Source organism: Neofelis nebulosa, chromosome 10, assembly GCF_028018385.1.
Source record: "Neofelis nebulosa isolate mNeoNeb1 chromosome 10, mNeoNeb1.pri, whole genome shotgun sequence".
Classification (NCBI taxonomy): Eukaryota; Metazoa; Chordata; class Mammalia; order Carnivora; family Felidae; genus Neofelis; species Neofelis nebulosa.
In genome coordinates this window covers 69,071,553-69,084,093 of record NC_080791.1, presented here as the reverse complement: position 1 = coordinate 69,084,093, position 12,541 = coordinate 69,071,553, and the positions used below count along the sequence as shown (strand labels likewise).

The 12,541-nt window shown below is 49.2% G+C and overlaps 1 protein-coding gene across 9 annotated transcripts in view; it reads right to left on the bottom strand.

The window, feature by feature from the left end:
* Nucleotides 1-11,036, bottom strand: part of TEAD1 (TEA domain transcription factor 1) — a 270,973-nt gene extending 259,937 nt beyond the window's left edge. For 8 of the 9 annotated variants that reach the window (XM_058688276.1, XM_058688285.1, XM_058688277.1 and 5 more), the window contains exon 1: nucleotides 10,924-11,028. The gene's annotated coding sequence lies outside the window, so the exon portion shown is untranslated. Of the gene's footprint in view, nucleotides 1-10,181; nucleotides 10,323-10,923 lie in introns of all 9 variants that reach the window. The other variant, XM_058688278.1, reaches the window with a different exon arrangement.
* Between the last annotated feature and the right edge of the window lie 1,505 nt (nucleotides 11,037-12,541).

Sequence of the window (12,541 nt, the reverse complement as noted above, 5' to 3'; positions counted from 1 at the left end):
TACCATAAAATCTACCTACCCTTTAAAATTATGTAATTCAGTGGCTTTTAGTAGACTTACAGCTTGTGAATTGTCTTTAAATGTGCCTCTCTCCTCTCCTCAGCTGTCAGCCTGCCTATCTCCAAAAGCCTCTATCCCCCGGCCAAGTCCACTCATCTCTCTTAACAATCTCTAATTTTAATTTTTTAATTTCAAGACTGGGGAACCAGATTCACTCACACACAGTTCTGTGTGACCTGGTTAAGAGGCAGCAGGAAGAGATGTCAATAAAATGCTGGTGGTCCCAAGCCCAGGCTCACACAAAGCAATCTTACCTGCTCAGACCAGTCACAGGGAGTGGCCCAAGTCTTAAAGCATGGGGACACGGACACACCCTGAAGCGTAGCTGGCTATCTGAGCACAGCAGGACCAGCTTAGGGCACAAGACTGAGACCCGCCAGCTTCCAGAAAAGGTCCAGCTCATCTATCCAGGAAGTGCCTGGGTACTAACCCAAAGAGACATTCATCTTAGACTAACAAACATTCTCCTTAATATGCAAAAACACTGGGAAAACGATGGATGGGCTGCCATTCCCACAAGCGTGAATCACTCTGTGAAGTATATTTAAGGCCCACAGACAGAAAGGAGTCTAATAAAAGGGGCAAAGACTTCATCTCAGAGCTTGGAGCACGAAGGTGAACAGGATGGTCTGGGTTCTAAAAGTGCTCACACCTGCGACTCTGGCCTGCTGAGCTGCCTCTTACCTCAACTTGCCCACAACCCTTCAGAGTAGGTAGCGTCAGCCCCATTTTCCATGTGTGGAAACTGAGAGCAGAGAAGTTAAGCAACCTGCTCCCAAACAGGTATTAAAGAGTGCAGTGGTTGCGGGGAGGGCAGCCTGGCTGGCTCAGTCAGGAGAGCATGCACTCTTGATCTCAGGGTCGTGAGTTCAAGCTCCACGCTGAGTGTGAAGCGTACTCTAAAAAATAAAGTACGATACCAAAGAAAATTAAAAACAAACAGTATAAGGGGGGCAGCAAAAGGAAGGGCAAGGTACGTCTCTGCCTCTTCCTTCACACCTGAAGCTTGATCCTTTCAACCTCCATGGGCGATTCCTCAGTGGTTTCCCCAGCAGGTCCAGGGCCCCAGGTATAATTTCTCTGTGAAAACATGACTTCCATTCACTCATCTCAGAGACCTTTTAGAAGCCAATCCCAAGTTAGGAGCGTGGCTTCCACGCAGCAATCTAAGAAAGAGGTTTCCTTTCGGTGCACGAAGGCGCACCCCGCTACCCCCCTTTGGAAGCATTTCCATTTAATTCAAACTACCACCACTTGGCAAGGAACGACCTCACCTGTTATATATGTACTGATGGGTTTCCTCCATCACTTCTTAATAGAGGAAATACGGTTCAATGTGATTAATGGTCTCAGACCTCAGCCACTCCTGGATTTGAATCCATTTGCCTGAGACCTGCAGTCCAGCTCTTCAAGTAACTCTGCCTCAGCCTTGGGTATTCCTCAAGAGTCAGGCTGCCCTGGCAGGAAAGCTGTGAAGACCTGACATTCAGAAGAACACCTGAAATACCTATTTACCAAGCATGTATTCCGTATCAGACATACAGGAGGCATTCTACTGAAACTCAGGGATGAGGACACCAAGGCTCAGAGGGTAATTTGTCCAAGGCCACAGAACCAGTAAGTAGCTGAGCCAAGGGTCCAACAGAGGAGTGTCCTACTCCAACCAAACCTGTGGGTTTGTTGTTTTTTTTTTAATTTTTTTGAGAGCGCATGCGCACAAGCAGGGGAGAGGGACAGAGAGAGAGAGAGAGAAAGAGAGAGAGAGAGAGAGAATCTTAAGCAAGCTCCATGTTCAGTGCGGAGCCAGATCCCATGACCCTGGGATCATGACTTGAGCAGAAATCAAGAGTCAGACGCTCAACCGAATGAGCCACCCAGGCGCCCCTCCAAATCTGTGCTTTTAAAACCACATTATTTTCCTGCCTTTTCCCAAACCAGAATCCAGAAACTTCCCACTCCCCTTGTCAACCAGGTGCCTCCCCACTTTCTTCCCTTTTGCTTCCTCCAATTAATTCTTCAAGCCAAGTTTCAGATCTGTAGGAGCTAAAGATTGGCAATACACCTTTTCTCGGGGTTGAGTTCAGTACTCTGGAGAGTACTTCAGGGGGTCCTTTGTTTTCTACTGACTCAGCTCCGCTCTGCTCCCAAAATGGCATCTGGCAACACACACCCCAAAAGAAAAGGAAAATAAAACCCTTTCCCTTCAAGCCCCAACTCCAACACGACTTCCTCTGCAAAGGGTTCCTCGGTCCCGACCACTGAGGGACACGGCTGTTTGCATGTTATCGAGAGCACTTAGACAACTGAGCTATTTTCCCTTTATTCTGGGGTTAAACAAGGAAATTCATGCTCCTGAGAATGACACATGCTCAAAAAGTGAAAGCCCCTTCCTGACCCACTCCCTCAAAACAACCCCTGTCTATAATATAAAGATCCCTCAGATCCTTTTGGGTGGAGATGTAAACGTGTTTCTTCAGCATTTCCTCAACTCTAAGACACCATTGAGTGTAACATGCAGCGTGATTTCTAAGAAACATTGCTATGAAACCAACCGTGCCAGAACGCTGCCTTATCATTCAGAAATCGAAATTTCATACATATTGAAACTTTTTTTTTTAATCACATGTCAGTCTTGCACATAAAGAGGAAAATAATAAGCAAAGTAGGTTAGGTAATATATACCTCAAACAGCTTCTCCGAGACATCAACACCCATGCTTTGGCACACACGACGACCCTCGTGACAAGAGCATCCTAACGAGCGCCCCACAATGGACCCCCGAATGCTCTTCCTCCCTGCATTCTTTGTACAGGCTTTGAGGAGTGTGTGCAACCACATACCAGGTCAGGACCACTGCCTGCCCAGCCACGACTGTAAGACACATCCCCACCCCCACGGTGTTCAAATATAAAACATCGCATCTTGGAACTCACGACATACAAAATATACACAGCTTCCCCACCAGATTGTGATGATCTCTTTACAGGCCTGTTTCCCTTGCTAAACTGCAAACTTTGCAGGCACATGTTACTGCTCGCCATTCTCTGACCACCTTTTACCGATCACCCAACCCCTGGCACCCAATAGCACCTGTAAATGTTCAAACGTCCAGGGGCAAGTAGCGGTTCGACACAAAACTGGGAGCATCTGGATTTCAAAGTGCCCGAGGTGCAAGGAAGACAGAAGAAAGGAACGAAAGGCACGTGCGGCTTAGGCTTAGCGGCAGCTGGCTCATCTCTGGGCTGCTGGTAGGATCACCCTTCCCATCCCCTCCTGCAACGTCAGGGATACCACCTGAGGAGCTCCATGAGCAGTCCCACTACCCAGAAAGTAAAACCGCTTCTGCAAGCCGCCAGACAAGAATTAGCCCTGAAAAACCCCTTGCCAGCCAGCCTGACACACACCTCACCTCTATAATCACATCTGAAATCAACCGCTACACTCCCAAGGGGTAACACACACAGAGTTAGGAGGGGTGGCCAAATTTAGTCTGACCGGGCGTGAGGAGAAGCGTTAAGAGTATCTACAGCAATGGTTCCCAACTAGAGGTGGACACCTCTATGGACAAATGCACAGCAACTTTGCACTGAGCCCAGCCTTCCTAAGGCTCCAGGGGTAACGTCCAAACTGTTGAAAGATTCGTGAAGGCCGCAATGCACATGGCAGGTAGGAACACTGGTGGGACAGAGGCTCCCTGGGACAGGAGTGGAAAGAGGCTGACATGGACTGGAGTCAGGATCATCCTGAATTAGCCATGCAAAAGGATCTCTGGACAGTGAACTACAAACCCAGAAGTCAAAGTGTGGGGATGAGCGAGAACATCCAAGGAGGGTGTGTTGGGAAAGGTGCCCGACAGTCTCACCCTGCTTCCCTAGTGCCTGGCACGTGTCGGGGGCACAAACGTTTGCTGAATAAGATTCACGTGGCTGATCAGACAGACTGATGAACACCCTCAAATTTCCACACAGCCACCTACTGTGTGCAGAAATCCTGAGCCGGCTCCAGCAACTGAGGCAGGAAGAACCCCCGTCAGTCCCCTCCTGGCAGGGTAGTTTTGCCCAAGGTCCCCTAAGACACCTGACTAGAACTGTTCTAGAAGCCATTCCCTCTTTAACAGTTCCCAGTAAAAAAAAAAAAAAAAAAAAAGGAAGCTGCTTCCTCCCTCCAAATCATAGATGACTCTTCTCCTGGTTTCCAGTTATATAGGCATTAGTCATTTTTATATTTTATGATTAAGGTAAAACTCCGAGGGGAAAGAATATCGGGGGAGGGTCTTTTGAGCACACAACAAAACTAGAAACCTTTTATCAAAGAAAGCGCAATATCGGCCTTCTCTTAGCTCTCCAGCGTTTAAAACAAAAGCAGATTTTGAATTATGGGAATTTCTCCGCTCTGCCTGCAAGAAAAATGCTATTAGGTAGCTTGTCTTCCGTTTTTCTCTCAGTGAAAACACCTGAGGAGGTCTTCCAACGGTTCTAGATTACAGGACAGGGCTGCTGTCCCCTCAGCTGACGGGCTTCTAACTCTAACCACCTTGGTCTCCCAAAGGCTGGGAGATGAAACGGCAGCCCACGGAGAATGGGTTCAAAGAGATTCCACCAAAGGAAGCTTGGCTCACAATGGTTTCAATGGTTCGCAATCAGTTCGCCCCCAGGACATCTCCAGCCACGGGGACTGGTGATCTGAAAACGGAGCATATCAAAATGCTATTGATAAGCTAAATTACCAGACAGCTTATCTGAGGCCCACATCCGCCATATGGTGCCCCAACTTCTGCCGCCTGTTGCTGCCGCAACAATAGGCGCGCCTGCCCAGAAAGCAGCTTCGGACAGAAACCCGGCAGCAGCGGCATGTGGGGCGGCTACTGTGTTTACATTTTATTTTGTGCCATTAGCTCCGTGCCTCCCCCGAACCCCGTAGAGACCAGAAACACAGCACACGTTCAATGTCAAAAAGACGCGTTACCTACAGGCCACGCGCGTGCACGCCGCGCGCGCAGGTATACATCAGGTGAACAGAACAAACCAGATGTCAACCCCAGAAATGGAGCTGCCTGGTGGGGGAGGGCGGGTCAGGCAGGCTCCCGGCTGGAGCTCCAAGCAGACAATGCGCTTTTCTCAAAACACTCCGGCGGGCGGGCCTCGGGGAGTGGCTATTTAAAACACTTGGCTCCTTTTATTTCACCACCGTGGAAGTGAATTCGGCTCTTAAGTGCCAGAGCAAATGAAGTCATTTGGTTTCTGCGGGCTCCCTTTGCATTTCAGCAGAAGTCAGGCTGGACGAAAGTCGGAAGGTCCAGCTGAAGTTGTTCTTTCTTCCAATTAAAATTGATTCCACAGAGGATTTGGCGCCTGGGCTTCATTAGCTTTTTTTTTTCCTTGGAAAAGGCACTAAGCTCATAGAAAATTTAAAGGACACAAGACCGTGGAATGAATGCTGTCAAAGATGACTCCTGTCACAGAATGCCATCAAGTTGAGATGCAAAGTCGAACAAATGAGGAGATCACCTTCTAAAGGCTTGGTTGGTATCACAGCTTAATGGGGATTTTCGGCAAATGAATTCGTAAGATTTCCGCATTTAGTTTCTTTCTACTCTGTAAAGAGGTTCCTATCTTCACAGAGGTTATATCATTAATGGTAATAAAATATTCACTTATTTGGTTTATCTATTTGGGCAAAGACACTGGTCTTCAAAGGGAACTCAGCAACACACAGCATCTGGTTATGCAAAAATGTACAAGATGCAGGTCTGGAAACAGGGCAAAGCAAAAAGAAAAAAAAAAGACAGTCAACCTAACATTCAGATCTAGTTATCTATTATGGAAAGGTGCTCATCTCAACCCCCCCAATTACCAACACCTTAGCAGACAACATTCTCGGATGAAGTTTTCAAATTTTCTTAAACACTCTCAGTTTAAAAAAAAAAAATCTCCTTTCAAGTTAAATGGAGATTGCACTTGAACTCCATCCAAGAGCGGAGCTGAACTGAATTATGATAATTAGAAAGCTGTGCCTATAAAAAAGCGGCGCAGTTCATGCATTTTTTTTTAAAAGTTCATGCCAGAGAATATAAGTTCAATATGTTCTCACATAATTAACATTTCCCACCATTAGCAGCAGTGTTTCAGTTTATATATCAGTAAAAACAACAGCACTCGTCATTGCTGTATATTCCCAGTCAAGAGTGTTTCAGTCACTTTGCACATACATCTATCTAAATCTGTCAGAGGCCTAAAAGCAACCAGAATTCCCCACTGGAGACGATGGTGGTGCTTAACTTGTTCATTAGTAAGCTCCTTTTTTTTCTTTTCAACCCATTTTCCAATGCTGGGCTCTGTTCCCCAAACTAGAACTGCTAATAAAATCCTAGGACACAGCCTTAAAAACTAATGTGAAAAGGGGCAGAAAGCACTGCATGAGGATAGCAGATATTGATGGGGAAAGTAAATTTGCAGGGGTGGGGGCAGATACAGCCAGGATGGAGACTTCCCTTGGCCTACCCCAAAATAGAAAAGACCAGCCTCTAGGATCCCCCTCCCCTCTTTCCAATCAGAAGACAGACAAGTGGTTTCACCATTAGCGAGGACTCCCAGACTATGGAAACTACTTTCTGAGAACCCTCCCAACCATGCAAAAAGCCAGTGGACAGAACTTGAGAGCCGAGAGGGACCCACCCTGTAAGAAACACCATCCTCAAAACCCACCCTTCAGGGCATCCCATTCGGTTTCACTAAAATAAAAATACATATTTCAAAATGTTCTTACTAGGCACCACTAGGAAGACTGAATGTATCTGAAGAGGTGACTGAATTTCGGCTAGGAGTTCAAATATGGAATAGGGTCAAGGAAGCTTATGAAGAGAACCTTAACGGGTTGGGGACTCTCAATAGCTCACAGCTTTGAAACAAAAGAAAATCAAAACACTCCAGATATTTCGATCCAAATACTCTACGGTTCCGCAAACTATCCCAGAAGAGGGAAGACTCAAACTTCCCAGATCTCAAAACCATGTAGTAATTACAATACAAGGGGGACTAAACTGCTATTTGTCAAAAAGCCCAACCCTGAAACATTAAGGGCTTCAGATGGACCTGAATTACCTATTTTATCACCCTTGTGAATATGAAAGAATCAAATGCATCACTGATACTGTTCAAACCTGACTTGGGATCTAACTGAAACACCACCGGGTAATCTGTGACTTCTGCAGATAAAATGAGAAACAGCACCAGGCAGCTATAAAAGATTATTCTAGCCATTGGTCAGTCCCCAATACCAACAGCCCAGCAGCACAGCCCAAGTTTGTCAAAGGGCAATATATTAGCTTACAATATACTTCCCGACCCCGACCCACCCTCCACCCCGAGTTCAGAAGTAGGACACTAGCCTCTGCAGTTCCAGTCACTGAACTCTAAAGAGGAAGCTGCAATGCGTGCCTTTATCAGCAGAAAGGTGGGCTCTGATTTCCCTGCAGTTCTACAGAAAAAGCTCAACGCTTGCTCTGACCAGTATCCTCCAGTCTTTGGGGGAAAAAAAAAAAACAGACCTAAAAAAAAGTTTTATGACTAAATGGATCCAAACTGTAGACCCAGCTTTCACTCAGCAGTGTTTTTTATTCTTTCACAATCTATTGGGAACAAGTCGATGTGCCTAAAATACAAGCTTAGAAGTGTTACCTACCTACTGTCCACATGTGGACACTGGCTCATACATGCAGTTATCTGCACCAACCTTTTGAGTGATAGAACACCACAATTTTCATTTGCAGTCAGTATAATTATGCTCGCAATTAACATGTAATAATACATGACATGAAAGAAAAGTAATCCCACAGATGCACAGACTCTTGTTCGACCACCACGTCACACTGATCCATTTCTAAAACAAGGAACCTTAAAATATTGTTAATGGCACAGCTCATTTCTTCAAAGGCCTATCCAACATTTGGGACCTACAGTCTCTATTCCTGTTACATACTTTTCTACTGAAGATGTAACAAATATGATCTAGAAAATGATACACATATATTCTTCTTCAGCTGTCCCATTAAGAAATGCCTTCCTATACTTGTTCTGCAGTATCAGAATTCAAAACGCTCTCTAAATCACTGAAGCTCAAGCAGCAGAAAAAACAGAACACCTTTTTCCTTTTGATCTGCTTGTCCTTTTTCTAAATAAAAGGGAACATTAATCCCCAAAGTGAGTATCCAAATACATAATTCCTGCTGTATAAAGACAGAGAGGTGGAGGAAAAGGGAAAGAGAAGAAGCTGACTTCTCCCATGGTGCCCTCCCCCCACCCCCGCCGCCCCGCCCCAAACCTGCCCTTAACAGATAATTAGTTTGCCGCTAGGGCCTAAGCACACATAGTGCCGCAATGCAAAAAAGCGCCTCTCCATGAGAAATTTGTTTCAATCTGGCTCAAACTAAACTAGGTTGCCATCCCTCTTTAAATTAAATTTCATTAAGGATATATGGTGGTGAGTCCTGGTTTATGTTTGGGGAAAAGGGGGGAAAAAAACCCTCCATCAATCTCTCAAGCATGTTCTCTGGATGGAGTTCTATTTCTTACTTTACGAAAGATCACAGAGAGGAGGAGTCTATACAAAGATTCTTTCCTATATTTTTAAAATCTTACTGTCAAGGCAGAGTCACTTAGTTTTGTTTGAAAATTGTAAAAAAACAAAGGGAGGGGGGAAGATATTAAACTACGACCCTAAAACTGCAGACCAAATAATACTTACCATTAAAGTAAAAATAAAATGGTCTACACACTGGCACTTTTATACCATCAGCAAGAAACAGTAATGGATACAGCTTATCAGTCCATTTTTTTTTTTATATACCAACAACAAACCAAAGAATTATAAACCCTGTTTAAAACCTGAAACCTGAGAGCTCGACACTGAGTTGCACATACAAAATACTAAACAAAAATATCTGTGCCCATTTATGGAAATATTGAGATTAGAAAAATAAGTTTTTCCCCCCAAAACATAATCAACAATTCAAAACCTCACTGTTAACAAAGGTTCGACTAATCCATTTGTCTTTCCTGAGTCACTTTGTAATTAGTTCCACTGTTTCCTTCTGAAGAGGAAAGATTCTTACCAAAGTTGGATTTAAGTCCGGCCCTAAAGATCCTGCTATCTACAAAAGGGCACAAACCCAAGAGTCAAAGGATGAAGCACTAGGCACAGCCTGAGCTATGCTCCCCAACCAGTGCCTCAGAGTACCCTGGCGGAGAAACCCCCGGGCACCACACGCCAGCAAGAGTCACTGCAGAGACAGAAGCCCACACTGCCTGCTCTGATCACATGTTCCACAAGGGATCCGTCTATTCAGGTAACCACCTGCAGGCACCCAGCACACCACAAGCGATCAGACCAGCAAAACTTCCAGAAACAATCAAGGAGAAGGGTGGGGAGGGAGAAACTTGTGGTTGCCCTGAACTGTTAGTGTTCTGCTCCTCTGCAATATCTGTATTTTAATTTTTTGTTTGTTTGTTTAACCATTTTGAAATCTGATAGGTTTTGCAGACCTTTCTGTCCCAGGACCTGGGCTCCCTCCAAGGCACTGTTTTTAAAACAGGCCTTTTTACATGACCCTCTCCTGGAACATCATCCGTCTCTAAGTTTCCAGCGCTTACGGAGGTCAATTTTCATTTCTGCAAATCACAGACAGTCACTTGCTTCTGAGAAGTTAACAGGCCTCCTGAGAAATGCTGGTGGCTGCTATTTCATTGTTTCATAAATATTTTTATACAGTGACACCATTCAGCTTTAAATAAATCTTTAAAAAGAAAGACAATTAAAAAGCAGAGAAAATTATGATCTGGATTTTATTTATTTTCGTGGGAGGAGAATAAGGGAAGTGTGAGCCCTCCATTGTTTTCAACTCTTTTAAAATGTTGCTTCAGTTTTGCTTTTTTTTTTTTTAATATACAAATGCATTTTAGAAAAAAGAAACTCATAGAAGTTGAACTTTCTTGAAAGCGGGCCTCTGGACTTTTGAAAACAAGTGTTGCTGCTACGAACAAAGACTAGAAGTACACCCTGATTTTCTCCTCTCCTGGGGATCATTTCTCTTCCAATAAACAAACAAATCCCCCAGTATTTCCTACCGAAGGGAAGTTTTCCAGGGAGAGTCTCCTCCAGGGTTTGGTGGTAACTGCGACTCAGTCTTTTTTGGACACAATGTTTCTGCTGACTCCTGAAAATTTTCCACTTGAATGTGCAATGAAGCGGCGGCGGCAGCAACAGTCCTGGAGAAGCGGCAAAGGCGACCGTGCCTTCTTTCATCTTTGAGAAGGAGCGAACCCCCGCCAGCAGCACGAGTCGGCGCGGACCCCGGGCCGGCCTCGGGGGGTCCCGGCGCCCGGGGTGGGTTGGGGGGGGGCGGCGGGGTTGGGGGGAGGCGGCCGGCTGCGGGCTCCCAGGCGGCGCCGGAGGCTCTCCCGCCCGCGCCCGCTCCGAACTTCTGACTTCCCCGAGAAAACCGTGCAAACTGCCCGAGGGTGTGAGGGTGTGTGCGTGTGCGCGCGTGCGGGCGGGCGAGGGGGGCTCGGGGGGCGCGGCGCGGCCGGCCGCCTCCAGGGCCGCCGCCGGGGGCCGCCTGTTGCCGCGCGGGCTCCGCAGCGCGCGGCCCAACTTGGCGTCCCGGCAACTCGCGCGGCGGCGCCCGGCCGCTCACCTTGAACGGGGCGCGGGGGCCCGGCCCCGGCCCTTCGCGCGCCCGCCCGCCGCACACAAAGCGGAGCCGCGAGAGAAAGAGCGGCCCGAGCGGGACGCGCCGCCGGCCCCCCGCCCCCGGCGCCCCGCGCGCCGCCCGCCCGCACCCTGCATCAGCCCCGCGCGCCAACTTACCTCGGCGAAGGGAGCCGCCGCAGCGCCCGGCGAGTCCGAGGCAAACTTCGGCGCCGGTTCCCCCGCCCGCAGCTCGGTGCCCGGCTCCCTCCCCGGCTCCCGGTCCCCGGGCCGGGCCACCCCACCCCTGCCTAGCACCGCTCCTGCCCCGGGGCCGGCTGGGCGCACTGGGCTGCTGCCCGCGGCTCCGGGCAAAGGCGGACGGGGTGGGGGGGTTTCACTGCATGGCCTGTCCCCGGACGCGGCCGCCCCGGGCCCGGGCCCCGCCGCGCGGACCGGCCCGCAGGGTGGAAGCGAGTCTGCAAAGTGCTTGGTGGGCGCCCGCGGCGGGCGGCGGGGCCGCGGCGGCGGCTGCAGAGGCTCGGCTCGGCTCGGGCGGCGCGGCGCGGCGCGAGCGATGCTAAGAATGTTCGGAATGAGGACAGGAATGAAATGAACGCCAGGACCGAACTCGCTCCGGAGGGGTGGGGCCTCGGTGACGTCATGCGGCCTGCCGCCCGGGGCCGGGGGCGGGGCCTGCCGCCGCCGGTGACGTCATGGGGATTCGGGGCGGGCCCGGCTCGGCCGCCTAGCCGTTGGGGCGCGGGCTCCCCCGGCAGGGGCGGCGGGGCGGAGCCTCGCGCCCACGGGGGAGCGGGGCGCGCGCGGGAGCCGCCCTGCCCCCTCCCGGCGCGGGCCTGGGCTTTGTCCCGAGCAGGGCGGGGCGGCGGGGAGGAGGGCGGGGAGGAGGCGCCCGCGCCCGCGCGGAGAGCTCTGGAACCCTGGGTTCCCTCCTCCCGGCGGGCGCCGAGGCCGGAGCCGCGCGCGCCGCGCCTGCCCTGCCTCAGTTTCCCTCGTCCGGGGCGCGGAAGCTCGGCGGGCCGCTGAGAGCGCTCCGAGACTCGCGGAGGTCTGCAAGTTCGGAGAAGAGAAGTTTCTTTTCTGGAAATTCGGTGGTGGTTCTCCAGCGCCGTGGAAGCCTTCCGGGAGCCGGATTCCCAGCCTGCCATGTCTTCCCCTCTTTCACTTTAAAAGTTCGGAGCGCTCGTTCCAGTCGAAGTCGGCCCTTTTGTTGGGAAGCGAAACCTGTAGCATAGCCGAGAAAGTGTAATTACAGAGTTCGTGATAACCCTGCCCCGCTAGCACGGTCCTCTCCAGCTTGCCCATAAAGCTAAGCCCACTCCTCCTTGCGGGTTGTCCTCTCCGAAAGTAATGGATCAGGTAAAAATTCCTCGAGTTTTTAAAATGTTACATCCGGTAACTTCAGGTCACCGCTTTTGTGTGTGTGGATAAACTTCACTTCTATAATAAAAATAATTTTAACGCTACCTTCGGAGGCGCGAAAGTGACGTAGCAGACCCGGTGGCAAGACAGCTAGGCAAGTCGGCCTTCTGTGGCAGAACGGTCTATCAAGTGCTGGGCAACAGGTAACTGTCAGTGAAGTTTCTGGAAGATCAATGTAATGAAGCAATTCCTGCATTGTTGCCGTCTTTCCTTCTAAGCTCTTTGTTCTCCTTTCCAGCTGAGGTCCCAGGATAAACAATGGCGCCTATTTTATGTGTCCCCAAGTCCCCTAAGTATGCGTAACTGAGGGAAGCAGGATATGACTTGCTGTGGCACATTTTCTACAAAACCTAAC